Source organism: Anser anser (genome assembly GCF_964211835.1).
Source record: "Anser anser genome assembly, chromosome: 9".
Taxonomy (NCBI): domain Eukaryota; kingdom Metazoa; phylum Chordata; class Aves; order Anseriformes; family Anatidae; genus Anser; species Anser anser.
Genome location: NC_139729.1, coordinates 10,238,651 through 10,256,369, shown reverse-complemented (window position 1 = coordinate 10,256,369; position 17,719 = coordinate 10,238,651). Strand labels below are relative to the sequence as shown.

Sequence of the window (17,719 nt, the reverse complement as noted above, 5' to 3'; positions counted from 1 at the left end):
CTAGCACAAGAAGAACAGACCTTTTCAGTAAGAAGGTGTCACTTTCAATTCACCATGTTTCAAGATGAATTTATGTTTCAATAATATATTTAAATTCTGTCCTTGACCTCCAGCTAATACTACGCTTCTTTTGAAATCAGAATTTTGCATATAGGCTCCTCTAAGAAATTTACTGTTAATTCAGGAGAACCTCCAGTTGGTTGTATTTTTATACCAGGGACAACAGCAATCAAGAACACAAAAATCACAACTTGAGACAGCACGGAACACTTTTGATGATGAATAAAACTGAAAAACATTTGACATTTTAAAAACAACAACAAAAGCCTTCCTGACTAAAAACACAAGTTCACAATTTCAGTCTTCAGACAGCATGACAGAAGAGATTTCTTCTCTCTCACTGTTATTTCTAATACACAGAAAAATGATAAGAACCTGAATATGATCCCCTCACATACCCAGGTCTTCTCCCAGGGACTCAGTTTTACTGTAAGGTTAAAGAAGCATTGTCCTAGTGGAAGAGAAAAAATGGGTGTTTTGCTAATCAAATCACCCATTAAAAATACTTTTAAAAATGACATTTTAAGTTCTGCTGTCTTCTGTGAATTGAACAGAAGTTGATGCAATTAATCTTAAAAAGCTTCTTTCAGAACACCCAGGTGAGAATATTCACAAAAAAACAATTCTGTTTTTATCCAGTCAAGTTCCCAATGGATACACTCACAAATAGTAGGCAGAATTAACCAAGGTATCAACTATGGTGATTTCTCATACAATGCAGGTTAAAAACGAAAAATAGACCTTACAACCCCCAACGCCCAGTAATTTGAAATGAATTTTGAAAGGTATAATATTTAAATTACCTAACTCATCATAGGACAGGTTATTGGAATTTACTCCTGATATAAACCTCACTAGTGAAGAGAATATACTCCCTGGCAAACTAACCAAGCTATCCAAATGGGAAATTGTATCAGCCAAAATAAATTAATAAACAAATAAAACAAAACCCTCCAATTCATTTAACCCAATAAATTTATGGTTTTACCTGCCAGCAACTGGATCCCATTACACTGCCTTCTATACCCTATCAAATTTTCTTAATACTCTCACAAAACTCAAGTATCGTGCCCACTTTGACTTCACAAGGCCTTCTTAACCATCCATGGTTGACATTTATCCTTTGAACTGCAGTGTTGCTTGACTAACGTGTGGGCAGGGCAGTATTTAGCTCCTACATGGTACCTCTGCTATCTATCATGGTTCTGGAATCCCAAGAAAGGTTTGATTTGGTGAGACTAATGCCAGGATTGCCTACCTCAACAAGCAAACAAGTCAATGCTGACAAAGGCATCCCATTTAGATTTGTTTGGCAATACTCAAGTAAACTATTTTTACATTTCTTTCATATGGATTAGCATACTCCTATGCAAGGACTTACTTGGAAACAGAATATCATAAAAGATAAGGAAGCCTCTGCATGTCCAGTTAATGCTCATACTTCCATTGGCTAAACACATGACCCTTTTTTTCCACTCTTCTTCTTTTCAGAAATAATTATTATTTCCCTCACGTCTCCCAGTGACAGCAGTTCATCCAGTACAACTACTCTAAATGCTGTTTTTCTACCAAGGCTCTTAACACCATCAAATAAAAGAGCCACTGTACCAATGCTTTGCTTTCACCCCCTTTCACGCATGTGACTCTCAGGCTGCTCCCATCAGTTCTTACCTGTAGTTCAGAGGGACAGGAAAGAAAGTTCTCCTCTTTCTGTGTTTGCCAGCATCTCCTGCAGAGCCCATCCAAGATGCCTCCTTCAGCAGCCCCTGGGCTCAGCACCCACCCTTTTGCAGCAGTGCTCTTCTTGGGCCTGGGGACACCTCCAGCAGCATCTCCAGCTGGGCCAAACCCAGTGGTCACAACACAGGATAGGGCTCGCGGCCCTTTAGGGTATTTTTATCAATGTCAGGTTACTCCACCAACATCCTATAATTACCATTTGCTGAATGGTGAATGTGACCTCCAAGCTGTATTTGGTAGACTCATACAGCAATTGAAAAACCATAAAGCATCAAAGTAGATGGAAAAGGGGGGAAGGGGGGAAAGGAACATCTGGTTTTCCCCAGACTTTTCCTGTTCCTTTGCCTGGTGGATTACGTTATCTTAAATTTCCCAGGCCTACTTGAGAGCCAAACTTTAGATCAGTGCCACTTCACTAACTTTTAATGTTATAAAAGTATATATAATATTGGACTTTTAAAAAAGTATTATTGCTCTGAAAGTTCCTTTGAAATTACATGCCTAAACAATTTTTAACAACAACAAATTTTGCTGTGAGTTCTGCTGGTTTAATAGAAAATATAAGATCTAGCATGAAAAAAAAAATTTTTACAGCTTTCAAAAAACTGCCTGCACGATACCACAATTTGCAAGCTAAGCTGGAAGGCACCTGAGGGAGGATCCAAGCCTACAGCAAAGCACGGACAGTCTCCTGCCTCCTAGCAGGAGGCGGTGGTGGGCACAGGTGGACACACACCCTACAGGGGCATTCCAGCATTGTTTCATTCAGATAAAATATGTTAGTTAAAAAAAAAAAAAAAAAACATAAACCAGAAGAGCTTTTTCCATGTGAGAATAGTCAGCCACCATTCTTCTCACAAATAAAATCTAATATTCTTAAATCATGTCACTCTAGCAGTTTATCCCATCAAGTAACTCGAAGTGTTCAGAAGTCTGCAAAGCGAGACGCCATCCCCCTGTCTAAAGCAGCCTACAGATCACAAAATGATGTTGAAACTGGTTTGAAGACTGAAACTGATCTTCAGACAGATAGCATTCCTCAACCTCACATTTTTGTGTGCTGCTCTTCTAAGTGATACTTCATTTGGTCTCCTGCACCACAACTTAAGCTGCCCCAAACACATGCGACACCACAACTTGGCCTGTCCAAAATGCACGCAGAGGAGAAAAGAGGAACAGAAGCTACAGTTCTCAAAGGTACACGGACTTCTGCCTCTCCCATCAAGATCGTTTTGAAGGCTCCCCCCGCCCCTCGCCTCACTTTCAGAGCATTTTCCATTTTAGACAAATTCCTTCCTATGAAGTTTGGGCACACTCTCCGTCCTCCCACCCAAATGCGAGGAGAGGAGCTGCAGAGATATGTCCTTTGAGGAGCCGGTGAGTCCACAGGAGGAGACGTAGAGCAGAGAGCCCACCAGCCCTGAGTCCAAACCTCTCGCCTCCCGAGGTGACTCTGGCAGTGCTGCGCTGCCACGAGAGCCTGCAGGGATCTGTTCTGCACCAGAGCCACAAATCGCTTGGGCACGATAGGACCTTGGCTGCCGAGCACCAAAAGGAACATCAGTTTTCCAAGGGGAACTACCATTAAATACAAAGAGGGGCAGAAACATGCTTGCCCTGAACAAATCAAAGAGAAATGTGCCTGCCTGTGTTAGTCACACAACACTAAGGATGGGAAAGCTGGTTTGATTAAATATCAAATTGGTATGCTTGCTAAGCATGTAGAGAAACACCAGGACAGGCCACATGCACGAGCTTTGCTCTGGCTGCACTCCCAGCACCACCAAAATGCAGAGCACGGGGACAACAGCTCAAAGGCTCCGTCAGCCAAAGGTGAAGCAGCTCCTTCACAAACCCTATAAGAAAGTGTCTCTGTCAGGGGAAGGAAAGCCCAGAGGAAGAAGAAAAGAGGATGCTGCAATATGCAGCGGAAAGTGGCTATTGCAGTGGGTGAGCTGCGACTGCTGCCGTTTGCCAGGGGAAGGGCCTGCCTGCAGCCACCAGCACGGGGGGGACACCAGGAGGGGTGTGCAGGGGCCGGGGCTTCCTTCGGCTGCAGTGACTGCTTCTGAAAGCGGCTGGAACTAGCTCTGCCGTGAAGGTGTGTGACAGCGCATTTCCTACAGCTGGGAAACTTTACAGGCTGTGGAGAATATTAGGTAGGGAATCCTGTGCCGCTTCTGAACATGTAATTGAAATGAGTTTCTGCCTGCAAGAGAGACAGCTGCATCTAAAACCACTCCTAGGAACCGCATGCCACAAAATATCGCTGTGTGAGAAGCTTTTGCAGTTCTGTTACTTCAGTGTTAGCTGGAAAGCTCCAGCGAGATAAAACTTGTCCCCTCGGCAGGGACGTTGCAAGTTTACACAATCTTCTGTCTATCTTTTTAACATCTGGCCAACGTGTAGACTAGAGCAAGCATCTACAGTGAAGCACACACATCACCAGGCAAAAAATAGTTCCACCTCTACAGCATCTTTCATCTGAGGAAGTCAGAATGTCTGAAGCCAAGTGACATTACCCTTGGCTGCGCAGACTGCTCGCCGTTTTGCATCAGCACCATGGGAAGCAACATGGTGGAGCAGACAGGCAGCAGCCGAGCACCCCAGGCCCTGCGAGGTAACTCCGTGCCCTGGAGCAGCACAACTTCATTGCCTTTGGCCCCGGCCGAAGTTTTGCTCTCATGCATTTTGCTTTCAAATATCAATAAAATAAAATGAAATGCTGACATTACTCACTGCATGACAGAGGAATTACCGGAGCCAAATTCACGCAGGAATTTTAATTTATTGTTATTTTTAAATCACTGCCATTTCCTGCCTTGCCAGCGGGCCAGAGGTGCCACTGCTTTCCCCAGCACCCTTTCTGCCAGGGCCAGGACTCGCCTGCCCAGCAGTGAGTCCAGCTCCTGCAGGACTGTGCAGGCTGCACACAGCCGGGCTGCCCAGCACTGCAGTGAATCTGCTCCTGGACACCAGGATGCCATCTATGTTGCCTGAGCTATGCTGTCTGACACACTTCACAGGAAAAAAAAAAAAAAAAAAGTCTTGCCCAGGATCTGGCACCTCCACCACCGTGACCAGTTACCTTTATACACGCTACCTATATGGAAGGCTGTGGTGCTTACTCATTTATAACTTCAGTGGCTGCACTGCGAGGAGGCAGGGCACGTCTGCAGACCTTGCGGCAAGTCTCAAAGCTCGCCTGAGAGGCAGGTGTTTAGAAGCAACCACGTCCTGCTCTTCACTTCCTCCTCGCCCCAGCTCACCACTTCTGTAAGCCCTCTGCGAGCCCACGTTTCAGGCCCCAGCCCTGGACCCACCTGCCGCAGTTGGCCAAGAGTTCCCGTCTGGGCTGCCAGATGCTGCCCCCGTGGCACCTTCCTGCTCCTGCCCCGCGGCACCCACCTCGTGCCCAGAGGCACCGCCACAGGCAGGCCGCTGCTGCTGCTTGTGAGCCAGTAGGTCTGGGGGAGGTGTGAAAAATCAGCTGGTTTTTGCCTCCACTCGGTGAAGTACAACAGCCTCAAGGACAAGCAGATTGCCATGCTATAAAATAAATAAAAATAAATAAAAAGGAAAAATGCTCCTGCTCCTTTCTGCTCCCTTTCGAGGCCCTAGACTACTGCTTCTTTTGTCATATTTTCTGAAACCTGGCAAACTGTGTGTGTGTAAGCGAGGGACATTGCTCCACAACTAAACTTCATTCAGCCCAAGGCTACATTTACATTGTTCAGCGCATGGGTAAAACCCTGCTGCTGTTCTAGAAACTGCAAACAACCGCATTGATGTACATGATTGCCACATCAAGATCACAGACATAAAATTAAAAAAAAAAATGCAGCTTTGAAGAAAACACATGAGATATTCCAGCTGAAGCTAGAAGAGAGAACAGAGAAAGGTTGTAGGCTGTCCGGTCATATGAGTCATATATAAAAAAAATCATATATTTTATCTTCCGTACAAGGTGCTGAAATAAACCTAAGGTGTAATCTTGGCCTCCTGCAGCACTTCCAGGGTTCAGCATCACTTTTCAGTTTCCTAGGGGTCCTCTCAGACTGTTCTGAACTGTATTTTACCACACTGTAAATATGCCAGTGTCCCCAGAGCAAAACAGCTGCTCCCACCCCAAGCAAAGCACCTGGCTGAAGTGCCAAGGAACTGCTGAAGCTCCCTGAGCAGTCACTGAAGTGCTTCTGGCAGCTCAAGCGAGCAATTCACATTTTTAACATCTGGATTGCCCTCAACAAGCACCAGCCTCTCGTCCCCGAGGACAGAGGGCTGCTAGGACATCTGGGCTCTCGAATCACATAACTGAGCTACTCTGTTAGACACTCGCATATCTGTATCCTGCCGATGAAACCATACAGCTGCTTATTAAGCATTTCTGCTGCCCCAATCAACTCATTACTGAAAGAGGTGCAGCCAATAATTATGGCAGAAGCCATCAGAGCCCTGGAAAGGAGACCGTGCGCGACTACCCTGGTAAGAGCCAGCCTCCACGCAGCCATTAGCATCGGCAGTGAAACACACCGTTGTCAGTATCTGCATTAGATCTACTAATTGCCTGCTGTTACTGGTGAAAGTGAAGGTTCTGTTGTTTTTCTCAAACCTTTGGCTTGTTTATTGACAAATACAGAACTTTACGCCACTGTTAGTTTCCCCCTTGCTCACGTTTATGTTGCCTGAGGAATTTTCCTCAGCACTTCTTAGAATTGTATAAATGCACGTGGAGCACGTTATTTCTTTTGCAAGACCCTAACACCTCAGGTTATGCCTGCACTTCAGACCTCTTACAGAACACGGGCTTGTCTCTGCTCCTACAAAGGCAAATAGCTCCAGTCCCATGAAAGCAAGAGTCGCTCCCCGTTCCTATGACAGTTGAAAAGAAACGCTGGAACAGTGCAAAGCTCCGAAAATAACTGCACCGATTTCTTCCAAATCTGTTTTCCATTTGCCACTGCACCTCATCTTCATGAGCGTGCCCAGCACGTTGCAGTTCCCGTAAAATCAGAGAAGTGCGCCTATCGCCGGCTCTCTGCTTCTGACTTTCTGAGCTACATCGCACTGCAAAGCCAGGCACCTGCAACGTGACTGCCTTGAAACTGTAGGAGGTTAAGTATAGGCTAAAATGCCAAAAAAATGAGCTATGGCAAGTGTGGTTTGTTGTGTTGTTGGTTTTTTTATGCAACATAAAGCACTAAGCTCAGCAAAGACAGAAAGGTTATTACATAAAGCAATTACACCTCCAGAACCTGTTTCTCTTCAGGTTTTTGTAGTAGAAACACACAGACATCCTGAGAACTAAATCTTTTTTTCTGAAAAGTAGACAGCGTGGTTCATTTTGAGTCACAGACCTCACCAAATGAATCTCAATCGCATTTACCTGATTCACATAGCAAAACTTTCTGTTCTTTCTTCTTTTTTTGACTTCCAGTGCTGGAAATTCAGCTTGGGGAATTCTGATGGATCGTTTCTTATTTACACAGCCTTGTCCATAAAAATCTGTGCCGGCTGAAGTGTGCAAAAGCCCATTTGACTGCTGTTTTCTGGGAAGACACAAGCATAAGCAGGGACCGCAGGCAGTGCCGCAGCCAGACGTTGCTAGCGCGGATGCCGGCGGTGTGTGAGCAGCAGCACACGCTCCCTTTCCACGCACATGCTGGGAAGTGCCTGTCTGCAGCACCTTACACCATTATTCATTTAGAGCACAGCCAAAGGCTTTGCGTGTCATCACTCGCAGATTTCAGTCTAAGTCAGTGGGAATTGCCCTTGTGTCTGCTTAGTACTGCAGGCGGGAGAAAAAGAAAACCGAAAAGCTCTGCTATTAAATAAAAATATTCCCGTATCTCCTAACTGCTCCACGTACCAGGTCTACCGTGTAAAATGTTCAGATTGATCTTCAGGTTAGGATTAGCCTATCACCACCCCTGGCCAGACTTCAGCAAACAAATAGGAGATTTCTCCCCTATGAGAAGCGGACACGATTTAAGATACAATTTTTTGAGAGAGAACATACATCACGCTCTGTCTCCAAGCACACAGCAGGTAGGAAACAGCAAGGAGCCATTTCCTTACTTCCAGCCCCATCAGATCTCCCCTCCAGCTTTTTGCCCCTGAAACACCCCCTGCTCATGCAGCCATGTTTGATTTTTGTCTCCTGCTTTTAAGCTGTTGTCTCTTGACTTTCTGCTGCATTCTGCCTCCTATTTGATCCCTGTATTAATCAAGAGCTGTGACCAGATGAATCTTTCATCCTGTTTGCATCCAGTCCACCCACAGATGGAGACCCTTCTCAATGCCAACACCAGAAGTATTTTAAGAGGGATTAGAGTTCAGTGTGGCTGATAGCATCCCAATCTCAGCTGATGCCAGAGTTCACACCCACAACAGGGACTCATCATCATTAGTACAGCCTGCAGGTCCCCATTCTTCCAGTTATCACTAAAAAAAGGAGCAGTCAAACAAAGTGCTGCCCCCGTTTGTTTGGCTGGAAGGTGGAGAGCATGCCCATGAACTTCAGTGAGGTCTGCAACTTCCCAAAGATCTGAGATACACTGGCAGGAAGCACTTGGGATTCAAACTAATTTCTGACTACTGTCATTTCTAAAGTATTTTTAAAATATTTTTTATTTTTAAAGAGCGCGTGTCTACAAGGTTGGGATTTTCTTCTTTATTACTTTAGCTAGAACTCAGAAACCAGAAGACTAGCCCAAGGATGTAAGTACAGAAGTCACCTACCAATATCAAAGCTGTCAGCTTTTTCACTTCGCTGGACACAAATTTGCAGCTAACTTGTAGGCATTGGCTGCAGATGGGCAGGTCATTTCCTTTCTTGCAGGCTGTCAAGAGCAGCGGGGTGCACCCTGCTGCACCTGGGCCACAGGAGCTGAGCGGACAGCCACGGGGAGCCAGGCTCAGCCCCATTTGAGGAAGAGGTTTGGAGAAAAAGAGGAGGTTGCAGAGCCACTTGGTGCACTCTGGGCCATGACACCTACCTGAGCTGAGGTCCTTTTAAACATGTCTGCTTGCGCATCGTATACAGATGAGGTTGTCTGTGGCCAGAAACCTCTTTCGCAGCACGCCATCAGAAATCATAAGGCATTGAAAATTTTCAAAATGATTAAAACTAGTAACTCCTGCCATTTTCTGTGATGTGGTTGCATACATGTTTAGCACAAGCACAGCCTGGAGAGCGGCACTGAAGCTGGGGCACGCGGCAGCTGGTCCCTAAAGGACCAAGTGCACAACACGCCCTGCATCGGAAAGAGCTGATGCACAGCTTCAAATCTAGCTCTCTGCTAAGATGAGTAACTCAAAAAACCAAACCAAACCAACAACAACAAAACCACCATACTATAAAATGATCTAAATAAAACATTGTTGGTTGCCCATCACCACAGGCAGCTGCGCTACCAATACACACAGGCAGAGCGATCCCAGCAGTCTCATAGCAAACGCAGTTTCCTATGAGACAAATGCTGGCCTAGTTATGCTTTTACACCAAAATTTGTCTGATTTTTTTTAAGTGGCTGTTCCATCTAGAGTACCAAATACATCACAGTCCTCCTCCAGTTTCTGAGGTAATGCCAATTACTATGTGTTTTAATATTCTGCACAACATGTTTCTGTCCCTGAGCACGGTCCCAGCTAAAACACGGGCTCTGCTCCATTCCTTAGCCTTGCAGCTAAGATGTTGCTCCCTAACCTTACGTTTCAGTTCTCAAAACTGGCTTGTGGCTCATTCACTTAAACTGCGTAATTCTTGTTAACAAACTACCCCACCTCGCCTGTCTCCTAGCTTCCACCTGAGGCAGGAAGCTAACCCGAGGCCAGGGTAAGGACAGTTGTCCCTCCAGCACCTGCTGCAGCCACCCTGAGCAGCCGCCCCCCTCGTCCCAGCACAGGGGGTGCCCCACAGCTGTCCTCTGCCATCTTCCATCTGCCATTGCCCACTCGGGTGCTCGCCTGTCCATGGGGCTCTTTCCTCAGGTTTGATGTTTGCTAGAAAGCCACAGCTGGGACTCTTCAAAGAACCTGACCCAGATTTCCCTCAGCGTTCAGAAAAGGCCGCTTTTTCCTATATATTGGAAGGCCTGGGACTGAGTCACCTTTCTTCTCGTTTCAGTGAGCCAGGAGACCTGAAGGTCTGTGTATGTTTGGGGGTGGAGAACATGGTGATCAGTAAAAAGTAAAGAACTGGAGGTAATCATTATTCTTTTTCCTACAGTAGAGGAACAAATTTTTAACTTGGCCAAAACGTCACAGACTATGTATACACCACTAGACTTCAGTTTTAGAAGCTTGGACTCATCTTGATCTCAAGTTTGATCTAATGTACTTTTGACAAGTTTGTGAGAACAGAATGGAAGAAACGATATTTTGGATGCTGGAACAATTTACTCAGAACAACCAGAAGTCAACACTGCAGAAGCTGAACCAGGGTAAGAGGATTAAAATAATTATAAAAATATATATATATTCTAACACTTTCCCCCCCCCCCCCCCCCAGTTCAGATCACAAGCCTGACTGCTAACTAAGCATCAAAGCTACAGCCCTAGTTACTTTTGCATCAGTGGTTGTGGTTATTTACAAAGAAATGTTCAATACCAGAGAAATTTTATGCTAAAATGTTTAAATACTTGTCTTAAAACTGCTTACCAGGAAAACAACAGGAAAAGGATGTGGCCTGATAAATGTTAGTAACAGCTTCATCAGGGCTGTATTTATTCATATGAATTTGATTTCACTAAGAATTAATGAGTATGAAAAGTCTTAAGAGTACCATATAAAGGTACAACATCAGCAGTTAAATGAATATTTTCAGTCAAGAAGACTAGAAATTAGTATAGTTTGGTTGGAAGGGACCTACAAAGATCATCAAGTTGGATTTGGTGATCTTAGAGGTCTTTTCCAACCTAAATGATTCCCTGATTCTATGAGTCCAACTGCCTCACCAGACCTTTTTAAACTCACGGCGAATGCTCTTTGATGAAAGCCCTTTAAACCTTTCTCTGAAGGCACAGGAAAAACAAAACAGAAGAAAGGCACGGAGAGGTGCAGGCTCCCTCAGCCTGCAGGCCCAGCCCTCTGAGGCAAGCAGGAGATGACCAGGAGGACAGAAGAAAAGGGAGAGGGCAGGAGCAGGGGCTCTCCCTTCCTTTGGTTGAAACTCGAGTTGTGGTGCCGTGTAGATCCCCTTCCATAGGGGCTACATATCTAACTATGCATACATACAACAACGTACAACTACACGGAGGCATACAGGCTACCTTAGAGTACAGTCGACATGAACTACGTGCCACCTGTAGCGAGGAGAGATGGAAACACATAGAGAAAGGACAAAGTCAGAAAATCTCCCACAATTTCAGCTGACTCCTGTGAAGTTATTATAATGAAAATTCATAAATTCAGCTTTTTTTTTTTCCCCCCAATCTTTGGATGCCTACTGACATGAGTAAATGAATCATGAACAATGGAAAGGTAGATCCAAGGCAAAGCTGAACCAAAGGGGCAACATTTGGGTGATGAAATGCCCACTCAGCTTGCCTAGGGCTCATGAGACCCAGGGCAGCAGAGTGGATGCTCAGCTGTGCTGGCGTGCCCTATCCTTATAATCTGGTGTATGGGCCACACTAGGAACGTGAAGAGGTGAAAGGCCATCAGACCCCTTACCTCCCTCCTTCCTCTCCTTCCCAATGTGTCCTGTCATTCCCTATAAGCACACACAGGCAGACAGACAGCAAGAAGATCCATCACTTCTGCTTCAGTCTCCTGCAGTCCTAAGGAGTCTGTCTTACAGAGAATAGTCAAAAACAGCCCTAAATTTTGCTCTTCTGAATAATTAGGAGTACCAAAAAGCATAACAAATATCAGCCTAAGCAATAACATGGAAAGTCTTTACTTACAAACGTGACAGAAATCAACCACTTCAATAGTATAAAAATTAAAAATCTATTAAATTGCATTGTTCATGTCTCAAAGCCAAGAACTTACTGGGATTCAATGGGATAATACAACATGGTGAAACAATGGGTATTGGGAAGAACCGCTTCCCTTAAAACTGGTTATGTTACGGGTTATTGCTTGAGACTTTTCTTTCCCCTGCAGTACAGGGGGCTTAGATGATTAAACACACCACTTGCTGAATGCTTTTCTGGACATATTGTTAAGTCTGTCAGTTTCTTGCAGTTCAAGAAATGCTTTTCTAAGGATAACGTGACAGTAAAATACTTCTCTCTCTATTGCCTCACAAACATTAAACCTCACAAGTTCCTCATTTTATAGGTAAACCAACATCAAGCAACATTCACGCTGCCAAACCATGGGGACATTGTTTGGCCAGCTGCTTTTTCAGGCATTTTTGTCCCCTGCTTTGGTTTACCACACAGCTCCAGAAGTACTTGTGCCAGCCAGCAAGTCAGGAACAAGCCAGCAACCGCGGCTCAAATTGCCTTGCCAAGTCCTGGCCAACACATGCCATTGGGGTCTCAGCTCCTATCCCCAGTGTCCTGCAGAACAGCCCCTCTCTGCCCTGTCCCTAGAGCAGTTCTCCTCCCCATCAGTCTTTGCAAGTGAAGATGCCCATGAGATCACCAATCAATGGCTTTTAAAGGCTTTTGTGTTCAAAGTAGGGTTGGAACCTCAGAGTTCCCTTTCTGAGCCCAAATGTAGTTACTGCCCTGTAGCTGGGTTGAGAAGAGACAGCAGCTCAGAAGCCAGCTCTTGAAAAAGTACCTGAATCCTAACACAAAATGGCGCCAATGACAAGGGACACAAAACCAACGACAAGAAGGGACTCAAAGCTATTGGAAGTCTTCCTCTTCCTTTGCTTCTCATCTGAACATGACTGGGATGAGGGAATGGACTTCCCTCCACATAACCTTCTTGCTGTTAGCAACCAAAGCTAAAAAAAAAAAAAAAAAGCTATCGTGCAGCACATAAAAAAAAAAACAAAACCCACCACTTAAAAAATATCACATCAAAGGCAAGAAAATTAGAAACGTGTGAAAAGGAAACAAAAACGCGCAGACTATTTCAGACAATTTTCTGTGATTCAGAAACATGTGGGATGCCACACGCATTTTCACATAGGGGAAAGCAAGTGTTTAACACCACTGCTTAACCGTAGTCTAAAAACCATCAGCAGCAATGCAGTAGGCTTTAGCGTAACCAGACCGGTGTTTTGGTGCCTGTGCTTGTCATGAGAAACTTTGCTGGTTAGGCACGGCACAAAAAGCAAAAAAAAAAAAAAATGGCAAAAAAAAAGAAAAGAAGTAAAACCTTCTACTAAATGCACAAGAGATTCTTAGTCAAAGAAAACAAATATTTCAAATTACAAATTTTCCAAGCTAGAGCATTTTAAAGGGAGTAATAATGGAAAAAGGAATGATGAATTATGAGTGTTCAGAAAATTTCCACATCAGGTAACTAAACAGTAATTGTTTCTGCACAAACACCACGCCATCAACACCCCTACAATAGTGCAGGATCTGCTTGAAGGACACCAGTTCCTGAGTTCAGCTAGGGAAAAAAGGAGGGAGAGAAAGAAATTCTTCTCTTAATCCTTGCTGAAATCTGCATGCAACGTAACTGCAGAGACTTTATGCTTTTAACACCTATACACAGTCTCTCTCTACATAAAATGTTCTTGAAGTTAAATAAACAGATTGAAAAATTCAAATGAATGAAGAGAACACATTATATATGGAAAATGACATGAAATACATGTTGCCTCTTTCTTCATTACTTCGTTTGCATGTTGATACACAGCTTCAACACAGTTAAGAAATGCACTTACCAGCTGAGAACAGTTAATTCTCCATATGAAAGGGCAGACGCACCAATCATTTCTGAAGACTGCAGGACTTCCTGAAGGAGTGTGAACATCCAGACATGACTGAGGCAGTGCTGTCTCTCCTGGGCTGCAGACACGGAGACGGTCCCTGGGTAGGAACTATCTAAAAAGAGAGTTGGCCTCTGTGAGAATTTGGATTTGGGAAACTGCACTGCACTGCAGATGTTTTGTATCACTTTTGGAAAGTCCTTTTGCCTCTCTCTCTGCTTCGATTTCCTATGTGTAAAATCGAAAAGATAACAGACCCTACCCCTGTCGCCAGGATGAACGACACCAGAACAGTTACATTTAGGAGAGGATGGAAACCCCCAGACTTGAGGGCCTGACCGTGCAAGTCCACCATGGTGCACTGCAATGTCCTGTGCAGACACCCTAAAATCACCCTAAAAATGGCCTGGTTCGGCACAATGAACACCAACCACATCAGCACAGCGCTTGGCAGAGGTAACGTTTGATCAACAGGTTATAAGGTTAGCAAAGCACCAAACTGACAGGTCCAGACTAGAAGACAGTGAATTTTATTAACAGCCAAATCCTCTGTGTACTGTAACTCCGGTGATAGCAAAGAAGTTAAATCCAACGCGTATGTCAAGATAGAATAAACGTGTGCCTTGCTGCTGGCCTGTTAAGTTCGTAGTATGATCACAACTTGACATTTAGCACAATAGCAGCACACACAGCTTGGGTAATGAAATAATAAAGCAGGACACAGAAAAGTAAAATGATTTTTTTTTAAAAAAAAAAGAACAAAACCCAATGAAACAGGTTTTTTTTTTTTTTTTTCCAAATAAGTCTTTTGGAAACTGTATCATTTTGTTGTAAAAATATTTTCCTTGGGGATTATGTTTTCAACATAAATTCAGGGAAAAGTGGTGTTGCCAAATTCTGACTGCTGTAACTGCATCTCTAAGTCATCTTCTCATGTTAGTTATCCAACAGAATTCACTTGGAGACTTGCTGTCCTGCAGTTTCTGCCACCTTAGGAAGACCAGAAACCACAATTCAGCTGGCAACCTACCTACTTTTTCTGTCAGTTCTAACATACAAACTACCTCTACTAAATGCTGGAAAAATTAAGTGGTAGTATCATAGGCTGCTTTTTGTTTGTTTTTAAGATTTGCTCGTGTTGTTAGGTAATACAATTCATAGTCATCTAACTGGTTTCCTAAAATACTGAAGAAACTATTATATGTATTTTTTCAACATTAAAATCCTAGCTTTGTCTGCTAAATATACACAGGTTAAATGCACAGCATGGATCTAAAAGACCTCAGCAGAAAAACGCTATGGGAAATGGGAAGAAGAAAGTCACTAGCGGAACCTAACTGAGGGAGCCTTTATGACCACCCTTTCCTTATTTTTTAAGCTGCTTACTGCTGGAAGTACTGTCAGCTGTAGGATCCCAGTTTCTTACGTTCTTCCCCTAAATATCCACTGCTGCTGGCTTCAGCCAAAGACAGGACGCCCTACCAGAAGCATTTTTTCTCTTGCCTAAAATGACTCTTAGGTTCTTGCTCAGTTAACTATTTTCTCACAATGACTTTCAGTGACCTTCAGGCTGCAGTAACAATTTCTCACACTCCACACACACACACGCTGTGTTATTTCACAGGCCCCAGAAATGAGGCGTGGAAAAGTGACCTTTCCCATTGAGAACAAATGTCACGTGGGGGCTGACTGAGACTCTCCTGGTCCCCACAGGCTGTACACTGGTGGGACGCAGTCCCTTGCTATACGAGCAGCTCAGCTGGCTCAAAATGTGTACAGGCACCTTTTGGAAAGGATGCTCATTATGCAGCTACCTTCCTAGAGCGGTATGCGCACTTTGGCTCTCTGAAAAAACAAAATGAAATCTTGATCATCTTCAGTAACAGACTTTTTCCCACCTTGCAAAATTACAGCTGAAGCGCTTGCCTTTGTCAGGCGAGGGGCAGGAGTTTTACGAGCTGGAGGTTTGTATCATGTGCTGGGAAATAGTTGAGTTACGAAAGAAAGTGCTGTTTCAGGAGTTTCAAAGGTAAATATGACTTGAAGACAAATGTAGCTAATGGTTTGAGCAGGAAAAAAAATAGCAAATTACCTTTGAAGTGCCAAAATGACTCAGTCATTAGGCTGGAAAGAGGCGTAGTCCGTGCTGTGGTGAGCGGGGCCCTCAGCTGGGGTGTGCCAGCGCTGCCTGGGCGCCTGCTCTGCCGAGCAGGAGAGCACCCAAAGGTGCAAAAGCAGCATCAGGACAGGCAGACCTCCGCCACACTGGCACCAGCTGGTGCTGCGGCCGCAGAGCTGGCAGAACAAGCATGTAGCGGAACTCCTGAGCTGCCTGGGCGTTTCATCAGAACGTAGAAGACCGAGGAAAAATGTTTGTTTTCCTTTCAGTTTATTCAGATTCCACTGGTTTCAAGCTTCACCAGTCTCAGAGCACTGAGGCAGAAAACACCCCTCCCTGCTGACATGTCCTCGGGAGTCCCACGGGAGCATTCCCAGCTGATATCTCTGCTGAAATCGAGCCATCCATCCCAACAAATACTAGATCACCTCACCACTAAACATGCCAGAGCTCAAAGCGAGAGATCAGCTCAGCTGCTCTCCCAGGCAGCAGGTTTGGCTCCTCCACCATCGAAGGACCCTTCTCATCGAGACACCCGTGGTCCTGCTGCACAGCCAGTTTGCAGGTTCCTCCGTAGGCTGGCGAGGAGGCCAGCACCTGGGGCAGACCTCTGTGAGCACAGCAGCTTTCTGCCCTCACCAGCCACCGGTGGGCAACGCTTAGGGTCACCTCTTCAAGAAACCTCCATTTCATCTGTTTTTGTGCTCCTGCCCTCTCTGCTCACCACCAAGGGCCAAGCATTCGGCTCTCCCCGTGCTCTTCACTCCTGGGCCATGCACAGTGTGGGCAGTGGAGCAAACACAAAGGTTGGTGAATGAGGAGAGCCCAGTGCTTGGCTGGTGGGGGTAGTTGTGAGATAAGCTGCCTGAGCTATGGGATAAACCGTGATCAAACACGGAGGCTGAGACGGCACAGGACTGAAGCCACGTTTCTAATTTCCGCTGCAACCACGAGAGGGAGCAACTCAATAACAAATGGCTCTGCACAGCCTGCTTGTAGGGAACGGTGTACTTCGGGCCCTGGCTCCGCCGGAGGTTTCAGGCACTCCCGGGGGGATGCTGTGGCCCGTGTCTCAGGACGGGTAGGAACAAATTCCAAAAGCCTCCTGGTCCCAGGTGGGATGGAGGGAGAGGTTCTTGTTCCTGGGTGCCACCCAACAAGGCCTCATGGCAGGACCAAGGAGGTCAGGCAGGCTCTCAGCCCCTCGTGGCAATCCTAGCCACACACTCTCTTGCAGTAAAAGCTTCCACGGGACCATCCTAAGGCTCTGCACATTGCTCTCTTGTGGCCTGTCTACCAGCCTGCTGCTGTTCCCTCCTGGCTGGCTCCTGAAGCTGCCTCCCCGGCACAGCCCTTCCAAAGAACAGAAAATCCAGGGGGCTGGGGACATGGGAGGACAGGGGGAGGTGAAAGAAACTGAAAATTGGAAAAGATGTTGAAGGGCATCTGAGGGAAATCAAGGAGGAAAGCAAGGGGACCACAGCAGTGGATCCTCTCTCTTCTCAAGCAGAACAATTATTTTTCTCACTGATTAGACTCTGATTTGAATTAACAGAAAAACACCATGTCTCCACTGCACAATCCTGTGTTGTGCAACTGTTACTGATTTGGCTCCCGGACTGGAAGCATCACAGCAGCTCCAGCGCCATACTGACATCCTCCCTGAGAGCCAGGACCACCGGCTGAAGACCCACGACCACGGCCGTGCTGCCTGTGGTGCAGTCCGGTGCCTGAGGCCAGCAGCTGGCCAGCAGCACCTCGGGATGGCTGGCATAGCTCGGCACTGCAAGGGGAAAGCTGGCCCCAAGGGCGAGCGCAGGGAACCAGCAGGGCTTCACCAGGGCCACCTGCATGGCCTGAAGGGGAGAGGTACGAGCGGAATCCGTGGAGATATGGCAAAGTCATCAAGGCAAGTCAAAAACACGTGTGAAACGACTCCTTCTTCAGGAAAAAG

The 17,719-nt window shown here is 45.6% G+C and overlaps 1 long non-coding RNA gene across 1 annotated transcript in view; it reads right to left on the bottom strand.

Moving 5' to 3' along the window:
* Positions 1-17,719, bottom strand: part of LOC310904516 — a 66,112-nt gene that overhangs the window by 44,833 nt on the left and 3,560 nt on the right. Inside the window, exon 5 of the long non-coding RNA XR_014588407.1 lies at positions 13,602-13,761. This is a non-coding gene — a long non-coding RNA (uncharacterized lncRNA). The remainder of the gene's footprint in view (positions 1-13,601; positions 13,762-17,719) is intronic.